Source organism: Xiphophorus couchianus, chromosome 7 (assembly GCF_001444195.1).
Source record: "Xiphophorus couchianus chromosome 7, X_couchianus-1.0, whole genome shotgun sequence".
Classification (NCBI taxonomy): Eukaryota; Metazoa; Chordata; class Actinopteri; order Cyprinodontiformes; family Poeciliidae; genus Xiphophorus; species Xiphophorus couchianus.
The window spans coordinates 19,809,365-19,825,794 of record NC_040234.1 but is presented as its reverse complement, the minus strand read 5'-3'; the positions used below and the strand labels follow the sequence as shown (position 1 = coordinate 19,825,794).

The 16,430-nt window shown below is 36.5% G+C and overlaps 1 protein-coding gene across 1 annotated transcript in view; it reads right to left on the bottom strand.

The window, feature by feature from the left end:
* ikzf2 (IKAROS family zinc finger 2) overlaps positions 1-13,077 on the bottom strand; it is a 58,233-nt gene extending 45,156 nt beyond the window's left edge. The window contains exons 1-2 of the mRNA XM_028023591.1: positions 12,962-13,077; positions 12,827-12,891 (exon numbers count right to left, since the gene is read on the bottom strand). The gene's annotated coding sequence lies outside the window, so the exon portion shown is untranslated. The remainder of the gene's footprint in view (positions 1-12,826; positions 12,892-12,961) is intronic.
* Between the last annotated feature and the right edge of the window lie 3,353 nt (positions 13,078-16,430).

Genomic DNA, 16,430 nt, shown 5'->3' with positions numbered 1-16,430 from the left:
GCATGACAAAAGGCAGGACTGTGAATCCACGCGGCCAAAATAAATCATCATTGAAGGGCAGCTCTGGGCTTAGCTTAGAGTAGAGCCACTGCTCTTCCACATTGAAAGGAGTCGACATGGTCCTTTGATCATGATCCTTCCTGGATGCTTCTACTCTGAATTTTCCCATGCTCATCCCACTTGAAGGAGACCTTTCAGCATGCCCTGCATCCCCGGTGGAGATTTTCTAGCTTGGTAACGCATTAGTTTTCCACACAATGGGCCAGACATTATTGCTTTAGAGAGTGGTTTACTTGTTTCCCTCCTGGTTCAGTTACCCCTGTCAGTTAATCTTAAAAAAAATACACAAACATGGATGGGATGGTGTATAGATTTGACAATTTAAGTTTAAGGTTTTTTTTTGTTTTCATTTGTTTAGTTGTACTTCTAACAGACTGTGGATGGAAAGAGATGTTCACATGTAAAATTAATTATAGTCTTGACCACTTTGATTTACCTGTCAACATTAAAGTGGAACTTTAATTAGTCAGATTGAATAGATCATTTAATGTATTACTGTAGCAGCTGATGCCATATATTTTAACACAATGTTGAACAAAATGCTCTTTATTTTTGGCACTCAAATATGTAGTAAAAAAAGAGACATGCCTAGTTAGGAAATTCTCAATAGTTAATCTTATATACTTCATCTTATGTACTTACTACCTTCATCTAACTTTTATTTAGTTCACCTCTTATGACGATAGAAAGCGTATGGACAGTAAAACTTTGTGGCAGATGGCATTTTAGAAAGCCCTCTAGAAGAAGAGATAAAAGTAAAAAAGGAAAGTGGTAGATGCTCCTTGGGTTAATTGTGTTGGAATACCACTCCTTTGTGTTTCTTGTCTCTGAGGTTGTATTCTGTAAGACAGGACAAAGTATAGGATTGGGTACAGATGAACAGAGGGATTATCCAGGTTTTGTGTCAAAGGTAGGAGAACGCAGGTATAAATAAGATTCTCTTTGATCCCAATAGAACACTGAGTTGGTTGCTTCTTTTAAGAGAGGTGGGCTATAGAGAAAGTTTAGAGTAAATTATTTTTTGCTCTGTCATTGTGTATGTAATCACAAAGGAAAAATTGTCATGCAAAGACTTTGTATTTTTGAGAAACAGCTAATCTAAATTTATCATTAATTTACCTTGTGCATTGCGGAAGTATTTGTTGTCACCTTATTGAAGCAAGCTGCTGAAGTGATCCATGAAAACAATAAAAAGATAAGCACGAGGTTAAAAACAATGTTTTATTTTGAGAAAATAGAAAATACTATCTTCCCTTATCACTAGAATATGCATTTTCATATACATGATGCATATTTCCAATTAAATACTTTAATTGGAATGTTTGGAGCATTAACTGCTTCAGCAGAATTAGAATATGTTAAATTATGGAGAACAGGGAGTAAGGGAAAGATTCTTGTTAAAAGATAATGTGTAAATGAGTGTCTTTGTGAAAAGGAAAGTTACTTTCATATTCTGTACCATTCATCCATTTTAAGTAGATACAAAAAAGATACAATTTAATTGTTCTGCGTAAATTTCAAGGCGTGTTTGGACCAACCTCTCCCAGAGATGCCTTGCTATATTTCAGACTTTTACCTTTTTTTGCATAAGCATTTACTGTCCTAGCCATTTATATGGAACCATTTGCATAAAAATGATATTGGCAGCTATGCCCGGACAGCTGGACACTGCTGTTACCCAGAAATCCCTGCTATACCCAGTTTAGGGGCAATAACAATTTCAGTTTCCTTGGAATAATATTCCGAACGAATTAGTCTGGCTCCCCCAAGCTAGAGACATGCCAGAGCAAACTGTAAATGAGACTGAAAGAGTAGTGAGGCGGATATGTGAATAGTTAATGACATTGTTTTTATATAGAGAAGACTGTCTGCATATGGTCTGCCTTGTCCTGCAATTCATCACAGCCAGCAAAAGGAAACTGTATATTTTTGATTCTCTGAAACAGTTGTTAGTCTTTTTCCCCTTTTTTCATTCACACACCCACTAATTATATTAATGTACCACTTAGTTTCTTGTCAGTATTTTTACAGTCTTATTAATTAATATATTTTAGGTAAGCAATTCTATTCTGGAGACTTTCCGCTGATTCATGACTGCAGTCTTCCATTCAGAGAAATTGAGATTTACTGATAGTAGTTTATGTGTGTGAAGTCTGGGAGGTTCCAGGTTCTGGCCATTTAGCATTCCTGTCACTATCACAACATGATTACATTTAATACTATGCACCTTGGAGTAGAGATTACTGGAGAGTCTAATTTTCCAGTACACTGGAGATGCAAGGATTTTACTTAAAGTCGTCCTAAGGAAGTTAAAGGAATCTTAGTCTGTCTACAGCTGACAGTCCCCACAATCTAAATGACTGAAGCAAGCAATAGACCAGCAATGGAGGCTACCTGGACATCTAAAGCTACTCTGGAGGAGTTAAAAACTTTATTGGCTCTGTTTCACCAGTGCAAGCTGTAAGGATGGGAGGTGTACGTCAACGGAACACTGACCAACATATTTAATGTCTACTGATGAGTTTAACAGTAGCAAATAACAAAATACAGTGTCTGTAACTGGTTTTCACAATTGTTGACCGTATGATGTGTTTGTAATGAGTTTAAGTTTTTATGATGTAAAGCACTTGGAACTGTATTGTATTGAGAATTTGTAGCTAGACTGAAAGTAAACTCCTCAGGCTGTATGCCCAAACAAACTAAGAGAGATTGGGTTGTTTTAAAAGAAAGACTGTAGAAAAATTTCAGTATTCAGATGTGACAGCCTGAGACACAAAGAATTTTAGCTGTGATTGGAGCCAAAGGTGGGCCTAATAAATGCAGGCCTGAACACTAAAATAATTTCCATTTGTTAATTTTGCCTTTCATAGATTTAATTAGCTTACACAATTTTGTAAGTTTTACTTCTAATGTTAAAGAGGTTGATGTTTTTGCAAAATCTTAAACGAAAAAAAAAATATATATTAACTATGATACGACATTTATAAGGAAAATTAAAGGGTGAAACATACAAGCCAGTGAGGATAAATGCTTTTCACAGAAGTTGAGTACGAAGCAGCTTTTTCTAGACAGCGATACATATTTTATAAAATCAGGGGTTTCTGCAAGACAGATATATCTGGGGAACTTCCTAAAAATGTCACACCTTCATTTGGTTTAATTCACAATCGCAGAGCACTTTTGAAAGTGGATCAAACTACTTTGACATCAAACAGTTACAAATGAAGCACATATGAGTTAGTATCACAATAAGCTCCACAAAGGTAGTAAGCCATCACATGTTTACATATTTCTATATATACATAATAAATGTATGATCCATGTTCAAATCTAGTTCATTTATGAAGCACACTTAAAAACTGCATGTCCAGAGTGCTGTGTAAAACAGAATAAACTGAAGAGGTAAAATCCAGGCATATAACACATAAAACACACATAATGACTGAATTGATTCCAACGTCAGAAATTGAAATCAATTTCTGCAAGTGATTCCAATTGCTCTCAATCACCAGAGAGCAAGAGACTACAACAAGCTGAAGTGGTTACACAGCCAAGTGTTTTCAAACCACAATTATTTATAGAAATTAGACATTACTTTCTCTCAATGGTTCACTTTCTTTCTTTGGTTTCTGGTAGTCCAGGATTTGCTTGCAAGTAGACAGTTGTTTTCAGGTGAAGCAGATGCAACACCAGAGTTCACCAATCATTATTCTTTATTAGGTACAAATCAAGAAGCACACTTCAGGATGCAAAGCCTAAAGCTTTCACCTTCACATACTGACAACTTGATAGCATCCTGCAGAACTCACCTTGGTGAGAACCTGTGTTTTAAGGGGACATATGCAAAATCCACTTTTTAAATAAATTTTAAGGGCTGAAAACCCAACAGTAATTCGATGAATTCAGAGTTTTTGACAAAATCTTCTCAAAAAGATTGTTATGGTACACTTTCTGTTTAAATTCCCTTGGGATTGAAGTCACTTAGATCAATTTATCTTCTTAATGAGGCCAGGATTAATGGGCTTGGTCATTAGTAGTAAATTAACTACCTGTTGTTTCTTTTGAACACACGATGATGGAGTGCAAAGTCTCCACAGCAACATCTTTGTTATGATCTCCAAACTGGCAGTACTTTATGCATGTTAGGGTTTCTCCATTATAAATCTCTGAGCCCCCAAACATTGTCAGTTTTGGTCCGTGTACAGTCTACTTTGGGAGCGTCATTAAGCTGACATTGATCGATGATTTCATTTAAGACCCTGAATAGCTTACATATCTGAAGAACTTTCCGAGCGTGCAGACTGTGTAATCTTTCCACTGAACTCTCAGACACTAAAGCCAATATATTTTCATTCTTGGTAAACATTTGTTCATTTGCATGACTGTATTTTTGCTTCTCTCCCATGGTCATTGACCCTCTGGATGAGGAATGCTGAAACATATTTTAAATTATTTTTCCCAATAGTGTTTCTTTATATCTGGGCAGAAAACTTAGGGGCAAGAGAAAACAAAGATCTGAGTGAACAGCTGCTGATGAATATTCTGTTTAAACCGGCTGTGCAAATATCTGCTGCAGTACACCACAGTCAAAGTTCAGCAAATTGCAATTTTGACCTGAGAGCAAAACCAGACTGAGGTTGGAGTTCACTCCACTGATGCAAAGCTGTTGCTGTGCAAAGCGCACAATAGAAATCAAAGGAATTTAAGGAGCAGCATAGCTGGTGCAGCATTTAGAGTGCAAGGCCTGATGACCAGCTTGTGTCAAACAGTAGTAAAAGTACACTTTTTTCATGTTAACTGAGTTTATCTTAGAAACCTGCAAGTGTAAAAGAATGCTTTTACTCTTGTAAACTATTTTAGAGTAAAGTCATGGTTTATTGATTCTACAAAGAACAACATTTATAATCTAAGCCAAGAGACAATCTAAGGTTTAATGAGGCACTCAGATGAGGTGAGAGGGGGAAAACAGCTGAATATCTATTGGTGTTGTACAAAGGATTTGGCTAATCCAGATGTTGCGTTTATTTTGTTGCCTCTTGGTTCAGGGTGAGGTGTTAAGGAAAATACTTTATACGTAGGAGGTTTAAAAATGTAATTTCTACTAAGATGCAATGAGTATCAAGAGAGACAACAAACATTTTCTGAAGTGTACAGTAACTTGCTACAGGTTTTTATTGAGCTTGATACACTGTTTTGAGGTGTTGCTTACCGATTTCCATGAATAAAATTGTGGTTTTCCTTACTGCTCACTAGTTGTTGTTTTTTCCATTGTTCTCTGGCTAAACAAGCCGGCAAGAAATTGTGAAAATATAATATCATTTGTGATTACGTTTAAGTCAAGAAAACTGAATTAACAAAATAGAAATATTCAGTTGTCTAGTGCATGTCATTATAGGTCAAAGTAATTAAGATTTTCCTTTTTGAACTTTGTGAAAACCTGCAGTGCCTAGTTCACTTTTCTCAAGATCTTGGTACTTCAGGTTAACTTTTAGTTGGTCTTAGGCATCTGAGAAAGTACAAATGTCTCTTCCATCTCAAAGTCAGACAGACTGACTGATAAAGGGCTTTTCAAGCTGTGAAGTGTGTCGGCCTTCGCATCAGAACTGAACCCTCCCCGGAGGCCTCATTGGTGTTTTTGAAGTGCAGAACAGCTTGTCAATGATGTCAAATTGTATTTTCCCCTCAATCAAGTGAATCCAGGCCATCATTCAAAAAAACATGCCTGAAACCCTTTAGAACATTTTAATTGTACATTTATTTCACATTTAGATTATTGAGCACAAATAAACATGAGCATCTTTTCTATTGTTACTCATTAATAAAGCATCTGGCCTCAGGATTATAAAACTGTGTATTATGCTAGTCTGTCGCCACAGTATTAATTGGATTTGTCTGACTAACAGGAAGCATTATTGATCTATATAATCCTGGAAAAGCATTTTTACATTTTAAATATCCCCTACCCCCACCACAAATTTATTTGATCCAAGCTCTGAAAAAAAGATGATCTAGAAATAGTAATATGCATAATATTTCAGTCAGTCAATTTCAAGAACAACTGGCTATAAAACAGTTTTTAAAAAAAATCAGCACTGTGGGGAAATTCGGGAAACAAGAATTAAACAGAATTGTTAAGAACAAAAGAGACGTGGGCAAAATAAGACTAAAAATATTCTGATGTTATGAGTACAGTTTTAATGAAACTGTACAGGTATAAACATAGTATTGAAATAGACCAGTTTTTTAAGTTCATTAGGTGTTGCGGCCTCAATTTCTTCATCAGTGAAGTAAATAAAACCCTCTAAAAAATGTGAAAGACCCAAAGATCAATTGGGTTGTTGCAGCCAGCCTATTGGCTAAACAAGTGGACAACTTGCTTTGTGATACTCTGACATCTAAAAGAAATAGTTTATCTACATATTCATTATTATGATGCTTTGCTTTAACTGCACGCATCTTAAGGTTTAAATATGACTAGAGGCAGCTCTATTGATGTAATTAACCTCTGAATCAGTTTGGGACACCTGTCATCATATAAACATCTAGGCCTGGCCTCTTTCTTGCAAATACTGGATATAGAGACATAAACCTGACTGCAGTGAGATAGCATCATTCAGCAATACACCATTATCCCTCTTTACCATTCTTTCCCTTGACTCCTCTAGACTTTAATCATTTATTAATTTCCCTTGTGGTCTGAGGGGAGGCATCATGGACTGAATTTAAACTGGCAAGATCAGAGTATTGGGATGTCACTTTCTCATATAAGAAAGAATATGGAATGTGCTGCTTTCATCATAGCAATGAGCCAAATCCACCATGGACGAGCATGTCAATTCTGCAGTGAGCGACTGTCTGTGGGAAATTCCATAAAGTAATTCTTAAACATCATAAATGTTGAAAGGATTTTGGTAAGGCTTTACTCTTCAACTGGATACATTGAAAACATTTGTAGTTATTTTAGTAAATGTATGCAATTAATTTTGTTTTGGTGCATAAATATTCAAATAGATCTGCAGTTCAGGACAATGTATTCAACCAGAGATGATTTTTTTTTTTATTGAATTAGATCCAAAAGTGACAGATGTATTTTGGCTATGTGACGACAATGATCTCTGAGTCAGTCGTCCTCGATGGGGGACAACATCTAAAGGAATTATTTCAGGAATAAGACAAATATCCACTACCTTCCAGCTATTTCTAAGTGATGGAACTCTAGCAGGCTGCACCATGTAAGGAAAACATGCAATGTGTAATGTTGGTGAATGTCACTATAACAATATGTTATATAATATATTCATTGAAAACCAATCCACCACGTACTTGCTTAGAAGGGCAGTATTATGTATTTTCCAGACACATGCTGCACAATCAATTGACTATACAGTATATGTTATGTTTCAGTTGTTATAAAATCGCTGTAAATATTAGATATGACTTAAAAGAAATTTGACTTTGTAATGTAATGTCTTGTCTCTTTAAGAAGCTCCTTCTCTTTCAGACACTGTGCTTTCAGCATGCCATAACAGCGAGGAGTGCTCTTTGGGGCAGAAACTCAGAGTGGAGACTACAGCTCTGTGGACAAGCTGTGAGAAATAGGTGGCGCTTGGTGAGAGCAAGCACTTAGGCACCCCTGCATGGCTGGCATGAGAGACAAGGATTTCTCAAACATGTATAAAATAATAAAGATATGTTGTTCATGAGGTATAAACATTATAACATGATTGAAAGCTCAAAAAGGTTAATTTTATGTAAGCCCTCCATTTAATGTGTTTACCACTTTGCCAATATTTTGTAGAAATACCTCTTCACTTTATTTCAATCATGATTGTTTTGTAAAGACAGTAAAAAGGATAAAAACAAAGAAAATCTGTTCTACGGCTCAAGTGAGCAAATTAGTAAAAGCCTTTAAAACAGAAAAGGTTTGCATGGATCTGAAATGTCTAAGGCTGTTTTTTCTCAGAGTGCAAGATGTTAAGGAGATAAAACAATAATAAGTGATATATCACTTTTGAGTTGTGTAATATAATTGGACTGGACTGGCACAGCAACTATAAATATTACAGATCACAGGATAAACAATCCTTTGGGGAGCTCTACAGTGCAAATAAATGAACATAAACATTAGACTGGGCTGCAAGAAAAAATTACAAAAGAAAGCAAAAATAGTTTCACTTGTATGGTTTTCTGTCTTTTTGACCTCACAAATAATATAACAATAACTTCTAAGGCGGCTGTATTGCTAAATATAAATCATTTGACTAGCAGCAATTATCTTTTCATCCACTTCAATCCATTTGGACTCATCCTAACCTTTGATGTAGATTTAAAAGTTAAAGTCAGTTTGAATGAGTGAGAGGGGATCTAATTTCTACCTTCCTTTCTGTGTGATCTAATATTAAATCAACTTCAGATTTAATTCATAACCAGTCATTCATAACCAATTAACTGAATGACAAAGTAAAATAATAAAGAGATAGCAGATAAATTAAGAACTATAATCCTAACATTTTTATGAATATTCAAACTGTTCAATTTAAAAGGTTTTGCTCATATGAATAAACATCTGTAACCTACCACATGCAGTGTTTTGCAAAAGTATTGAAACACCTTGAACTTTTTCACATTTTGTTATGTTACAACCAACATCAATGCATCTTACTAGAATTTATTTTTTAAATTAAACCCAAAGTTACATATAACAGTGAATTTCAAGAAATATGTACTGTGGTAAAGAAATATAATTTTGATTTGAAGTATACAGACTTTACTTCATTAGTTATTGTATATAGATTTTTTTTCCAAATGTAAACACTGTTTTATAACACTTGCAAAGAACAAATTCACCTCTCTGAAAATAACTTGCAAAAAATATGACCATCATTTATGTAGGCATTGTGAATTACAACATGAGGTGAAGCTTAACAGGCCGTGTGTTTTTTGTATCCCATGTCTTATTTATTTAAACATATCCACATTAAAACTACAGCACTACAAATCTCCTCAATTTTTAAAAGTGACAGAGTAAATGTGTGATTTAAAAGAATCAACACTGCTCCATAAGGGAATCTACTGTCTGTTCTGAAGCCCTGACTGAGTTAAATTTTCATGAGGCCAATGGTTATTGATGAACTGCTGCTTTTTCTAAAGTCATTTTAAGTCATGTTAGAAGAACACAGATGGAGTCACAGACTTTACAGTAAACAAATAGTGACATAGAGTCTCAAGGTACAAAAATAAGGTTAATTTGGCAATGTCAAAAACCCAGAGTTTGCTATCCATGCAACCCATTGTTTTACATCAGCTAAACAACAACAACAAATAAAACTAAAATACCAAATTACCCATTTCACATTTATCAATTAATTAAAGTAAAATCAGATGATTTTATTTTTTCCAGAAGATTTTCAGTCATCTTTGGGAGAAACAAAAGAAATCTGCCAAGGTCTATATGCAAGTCCAGGATTTGCTTTAAGAGCCCACAAATTAAAATAAATCTGGTATCAAAGCAATTATTGCAGTTCAGGCAAAACATGCGCATCTCCTTAAAGCGAGAGTATTTGCTTATCATATGCCTTAGGAAACAAATTAAAACTGATAACTTTAATTTCATACAATGGTCTTGAATAGTTGATCTGCAGAATATAAAAATAAAGAATAAAAGGAAACCCAGTGTAATGTGTTTCAGTGTACAACGCACAATAGAAGAGAGTAACAAACTGCTCTGCCATGTCAGTCAATTTGAGTTTGTCAAACAGCAGACATCAGAGAAAACTGGACGTCCTTGGTGTTGCACTGTGATTGATGACAAACAGTGTGTGAAAGTAAATGCATGTCCCTCTGAGTCCGAGTGCATTGGATTCCATAAATCTGAGGAGAAGGCTTGCATGATTTCAAGGACTACTTCAGCACATGTATCCAAGTTTCATTTTGAGACTTATCGTGAAGATAAACATTTGCACATCTTAAAGTAAACTTTCTTTTCTCTGGACTAGCATCTTTCTGAAATATATGTCTTCAGGTGCCAAACAAATTAGAGGATGAAGACATTTGGAGCCGTAATGACCAAACTTAGATTTTACCTCTTCTGTCTGCTCGGTATTGGATTTTTTTTGGGGGGGAGGAGAAGGTTCCAGATTATATTCATTCTTTAGAAAGCTAATGATGACAAATTACCAAAAGTGGTGGCTTTATGAATAATGACATTTTTTTTCAGAAACAATCTCAACTCCATATGTTAGCAACATAGTACTCATATATTTGAATTTTTTCAACATAGCCGAAAGACTTTATGGCAATCCAGTTTTGCTGATAATTTTTATGCGTTTAGAAGTGTCAAATATGTTGGAGTTTTCTTATGCAGTCATGTTTTCCTGCACCACTGAAACTAAAGGCTGATACGCAATATTGTGATGGGGGTAATCAGAACTGCTCACTTGTCTTCTATAACCATCTTATTGCATGTTTCATTTTTAGATCTATCCAGTCTGTCAATCCATCTGCACTTCCTGCCATTTATCCATGTATGCCTGCAAATAGGGTAGTAATTGGACAAGTCCGAGTGGCAGCTGACAAGCCTTGCTTGGCAGATGTGAACAGGAAAGATTAACACACTAGGTCCAATTCAAAAGAATAGGGGTCTTTTCACAGGCACAGATGGAGCCCTTCAGTAAAAAAGGAAATGATTCAACAGAATGGATGACAGAAAAAAAGTCGATTCCACAAATGGCCTTTTGTTTGGATGCTGTACAGAAGAAATAAGTTGAAGCTTTTTCATTTGCTAAAGAAACTATTGCCAACTGAAATGCACAAAGTTTACTGTATAATAAGCAATGACTCAATGAAAAGTTAATTTCACAATTTTGAAATTTTTGGTAAAAAAAAAAAAACAAAACAGAATACATTGTATTCCTTAATGTCCTCAAAACTACAGTGGGTTGCCATTCTTTGCTTTGGAAAAAAGCTGTCATTTTAAGCTAAATTGGCAGGAAGGCACTGTAGCTCTGGCTGACACTATCATCTAAAGTTAACCACATGTTAGAAAGATCCTATTGTAGCCCCTATGATATAATGGAAAAATGACTGCCGAAAGCTTTGGCACATAGCTCAAAAACTCCTGAAAGACATTCAGAGTCTTTTTTTAACCTTTTAACTATGACCCTCAATTTTTACATGTTGTCCAACAGGTCCATGAGAACAGCAGCGTTTTAACCTACTTACAAATCCTAATGAGGGAGAAAAAGAATAATGAAAAAAAACCTCCTTGTAGTTTATGCACAATTTGGCCCAGTACACCACTGTCAGTGGTTCTTCATATTTTTGCAATTTGCTACACCTTTGACTATATTAAAAATGATTTTGTCTTAAGATGACTGACTAAAAAAAGATTCACAGCCTGTAGACTTATCAAGACAGACACCAGCAGTACTTAGGCTACAGTTAATCAAGGTGTACTACATATTTGTGGGGTGTCAAAATATATGATGTAACATCATTGTTTTCTGTTAAAGTGAAAATATTCTATTTACAAAACTTTAAATGACAAATGAAAGCATTTAACAAATATAAACTGAAACTTAGCTGACACAGTGAAACTGTACCATAAAATAATAATAAAAAACAGATTCAGTGTTATTAGAGTTGACTTGTTAATAACACTGTTGTTAGAAATGTGTTCTTCAAAGAAAATGAAACTTCTTGAAATTGTACAGCAGCATTTATATAACATTTGGGTCTTCTTTCATATATGTGTTACGCCCCCAAGGTCTAGGGGTTCAGGGACGGTAACATAAAAATGTGTCCAGAAAATAAGTGGGATGTAAAATAATTTATTACAAAAAGATGGTTTCACAAAACCAAAACATAGTACAACTTAACCCAATTAAAACAAAAGAAAATGGCTAACAAATTCAAGAATTGTTAAGTGCAAATTAAATTACAAAATGTTCAAACAAGTCAGTCTAAAGTAAACTCAAAACAACCCTAAAGAAAGGACCAAAAGGAAGCACCAAACCTCTACTCTTACTCTATAATTTATGAAGGCCTGTCCTACTTTGGTTTTGAGTTACGAGGATGAAACCAGGACTACTCCAGACTTAGCTTCTCCGTGCAGGAGAAAAGCTTACCTTTGTTAACTGTAACCCAAATAAAGTAAAGGGCCCCAACTATCCATGTGGTTAAGGGATCACAACCAAATCCACAAATATGAAGACCAATAAAAACACTTAAAACTGCATTTATAAGAGTTCAAACACCACACATGCACTAAAATGAACTGTGGAAACAGTCTTGGCACTACTGCAGAAACATCCACAGTCATTCTCATCTCTCATTAGCACAAATGAAAATGAATGACACTCCTGGATTAGCTGCTTTGCAAACCGTAGTCTGTCAAGTTAATTCAGACTTTTGGTATCTTAGCTTCCCAGCTGTATTTTCTGTCGAATATTTTAGATATGCTCTAATTACATGCTGATGGTAGTCAGAGGGCCCGGTATGACTATTTTTAAGTCTAGGTTGGGAACAGGCCCTTCATTTGATTCAGATTTTATTTATTGTAAAGAAGTGCACTTTTGGATACATTGCTGTTGGAAGTAAAGTGTCACATGTTCAACAGATGGATGGATGTTCGATTAACTACTGCACTGGTGAGGGTCACTCGAACTGCTGCTCAATGAACAAAGATAGATGTATATCCCGACTAAAAAATAAAGTAGATTATTAATACAACTGCTGACGAAAACTATAACTTACGGTAGCTGCTTACCTGTAATCCGGTAAATTACCACACTGCCAGATAAACAGATCCACAAGTCCGCCTATGCAGCGCAGCTGTAACAAAATGCTACGTAAAGGCCTCGTTTACATGGGGTGGATGTTACCTAGCCACGCTAGCGCTTACCTTCCCGGCAGCAAACAAACAAACGAACAGATTGGTCCAGGTGTTGGAGGAGCAGCAAGGGAGGCTAAACAGATCAGACCAGTTTGCATTAATTGCTACGATTAAAGCTGACAAACAAAGAAGCAACCACGGAAGCAGAATGAGTTGACGTCATGACGCAAGTAGTCTCGTGGCAGGTAGAGTCCTGCTTATATGCAGCAGCTGAAATTGGCCTTAAAGTGGCAGCGTACCATTTATGCTGCTACACATACAGTACTATCCCTGTATTTGTGCAATTTTTGCATAATAGTGTTGTAGTCTTTGAAATGTATCGAGTCTGCACAGTGCCTTCTTCAGCTTTTATTTTATCAGAGCATTATCTCAAACTAAAAGATAGTCAGTAAACTATGGCGTAAACTAAATAAGGAAAATACCAGTTCTGGCATCCATTTGTCTGTTTTGAAAGTGAACATCGTTTTTAAAGACAAATCTATGAAATTATTCATCCATATCGTCAGTATATCATTTGTCATGATTGCCTAGCATCATACAAAATATACTTGTGTCAGAACACATCCCACCGTTCAACAGCAATAGCTGCCGAATGCACAAAAAACTTAGAGATGTGTTTCTTTGTTGTCAAATTATAAAGATAGAAGGTAAATCACTATGCCACATAGTGATTTTTAGTAACATCAGGCATTTTGTATGCTATTAAATATTTTCATCATTTGCCTCTTTTAATCCATCTGCTCAAGAAGCATAAGGTACTATTGGTAAAATGTGACAAATGTAATGCCAGACAGGTTTCTGTAACCCTCCTGCTCAATCTTTCATAAAACCCAGCATTAGTGTGATATGCATGTCGTGTCTTTGCATTTAAATCAGTTGATCTCTGCAGGAGTGCAGAGACTAATTAAGCAATGGCATGCAGGGTGTTAAGATGACATGGGGCTTTGGGGAATTAGATCAAAATAACACTAAACCAAATAAAATACAGTACATGGATTCAGTGTGTGAATGTAAGCACTGTTAGGCAATCCTTAGGCTACAAAGCATTTGGTGAATATTAAAATATTGCAAATTTTCAAAACAGAATGATGCAACAGATTGTGAAAGCAAGTTTCGCAAGTGTGTAGAGGTTAAAAATAAGTTATTTAGTTGCACGATAGAATACAACAGTATTTCTAATTCTCTTTGTTTTGATTGATCTTTTGCTTCAAAGCTTTTGGGCCCATCCCTTGCAGCAAAAACTTTTTCTTTTGTCTCCCATGGATCTGACATAAAACTTTTTTTTTATGGTTTTAAAGTTTAAACCTTAAAGTTTAAACCTTAAAGTTTAAACCTGTGTTTACCTAATTGGATGAAAAAACCTGCCCAATTGAATATGCTGGTGAAACGGGAAACCATTCTGACCCGTTTCACCAGCAGATCCAATATTATCAATCAGAAGAACAAACATGTTCCCCTAATTCACCACTTCATAGATCGTGGATGGACCAACCCGAGTTCTTCTGTTCTCCAGCAGAATCTCACCAGGTCCACAGCTGAGTCCGGCGTGCTGAGAGACTCTGGATCTCCAGACTCAGAACGCTGGTACCGGTGGGCCTGAATGAGCAGCAGGACAGCTGAGGGGATTCCTAGCTGGACTGACCATGCTCTGGGGGTCGGGGTCCAGTCTGAACCCTGAACCCCAACCCAATAAAAGGAAAATATCCCTATGCCACATATCACAGTCAACAGGACCCTAGCCCAGTGTGTGTGTGTGTGTGTACAGTATATATATATACATATATATATACCCAGATATACCACACCAGACAAGACCCAAGGTGTAGGTTGTGCAAGGAGGTCCCTGAGACAGTCCAGCACATAACAGCAGGGTGCAAGATACTGGCAGGGAAAGCGTACATGGAACGACATAACCAAGTTGCAGGCATAGTGTACAGAAACATCTGTGCAGAATATGGACTGGAAACCCCGAAATCAAAGTGGGAAACACCCCCAAAGGTGGTGGAGAACGCCAGAGCTAAGATCCTGTGGGACTTCCAGATCCAGACAGACAAAATGGTAATGGTGAACCAACCAGACATTGCCGTAGTGGATAAACAACAGAGGAAAGCCGTTGTGGTAGATGTAGCAATACCAAGCGACTGCAACATCAGGAAAAAGGAGCACGAGAAACTAGAGAAATACCAGGGCCTCAGGGAGGAACTGGAGAGGGCCTGGAAGGTGAAGACCACAGTGGTGCCTGTGGTCATCGGGGCCCTCGGGGCAGTCACCCCCAAACTGGACCAATGGCTACAACAGATCCCAGGAACAACATCAGACATCTCAGTCCAAAACTGTGCAGTCCTTGGCACAGCCAAGATACTGCGCAGAACCCTCAAGCTCCCAGGCCTCTGGTAGAGGACCCGAGCTCAGAGGATAAGAACCACCCGCGGTGGGTGAGAAGGGAATTTATATATATATATATATATATATATATATATATATATATATATAATTTATATATTTTTTAAAATCAATAAACAATACTTCTATAAATATTACAGGCTATGTGTGATCCAAACTGCACTCTGACGAAATTGAACTCTTCTTAATGACGATCATCTGATTGGCCAATCGTCGCTCATCATGGAGCGACCCCTGCTGGCGACACCAGAGTCCTGCAAACATGGCTCCTTCTGATTGGGTCAGCTTTTCACAGAATTGATCAGAACATCTATGCAGTATGGTGTCTCCGTTACCATGGTGACAGATGTCAGCTCTGCAAGAACGTCTCAACGGTCCATGGACCAGTCAAAACCTCTGGCAGGGAGAACACATTAGAACCAGTCTGAGTGGAGCTGGCAAAAGGTTAAACATCATGAAACTAGGAGCAGAACCTGAAACAGAACCCAAAGCAGAATCTGGAATAAAGCCTGGAACAGAACCTCAGAACCTATTGGAACTTCTTCATCATGCCTGAACAACCAGAGACCAGATGAAGAAACAGGCAGGTCCAACTGATGACTTTAGGAGCAACTGTCATGGCCATTTATGCTAAGGTTTTGTAGTTTATAATTTCTACCAATTTTGATTTGTTCTTTGGGTAGTTGGAATATATTTAAGTTAATTTAGAATCAAATTTTGTAATTAAGTTTTATATTTGGAATTGTTTAATTTACGTTGTTAATTGTTAGACCCTCCCACCAATTTAAGTAATTAAGAACACACCGGGTGCTGGGTGCTGGGTGGATTGTTTGGTGGATGTCTGGTGTGGACGGGAGGTTTGGTAGAATGATTTTTTTGACCACTTGAGCACTTATTTACACTTGTTTACACCTTCAACCATTAAATTGAGATTATTTTTCATTTCAACTAAGTTACAAGACCTTTATTTCTACTTTTACAATAAATGAATCAAGTTAAAGTGCATACAAATCCCAAACCACCTGTTACCACCCACAGCCTTTATTGGAGTTTTTATTTTTTGCTTTTTTGGAAC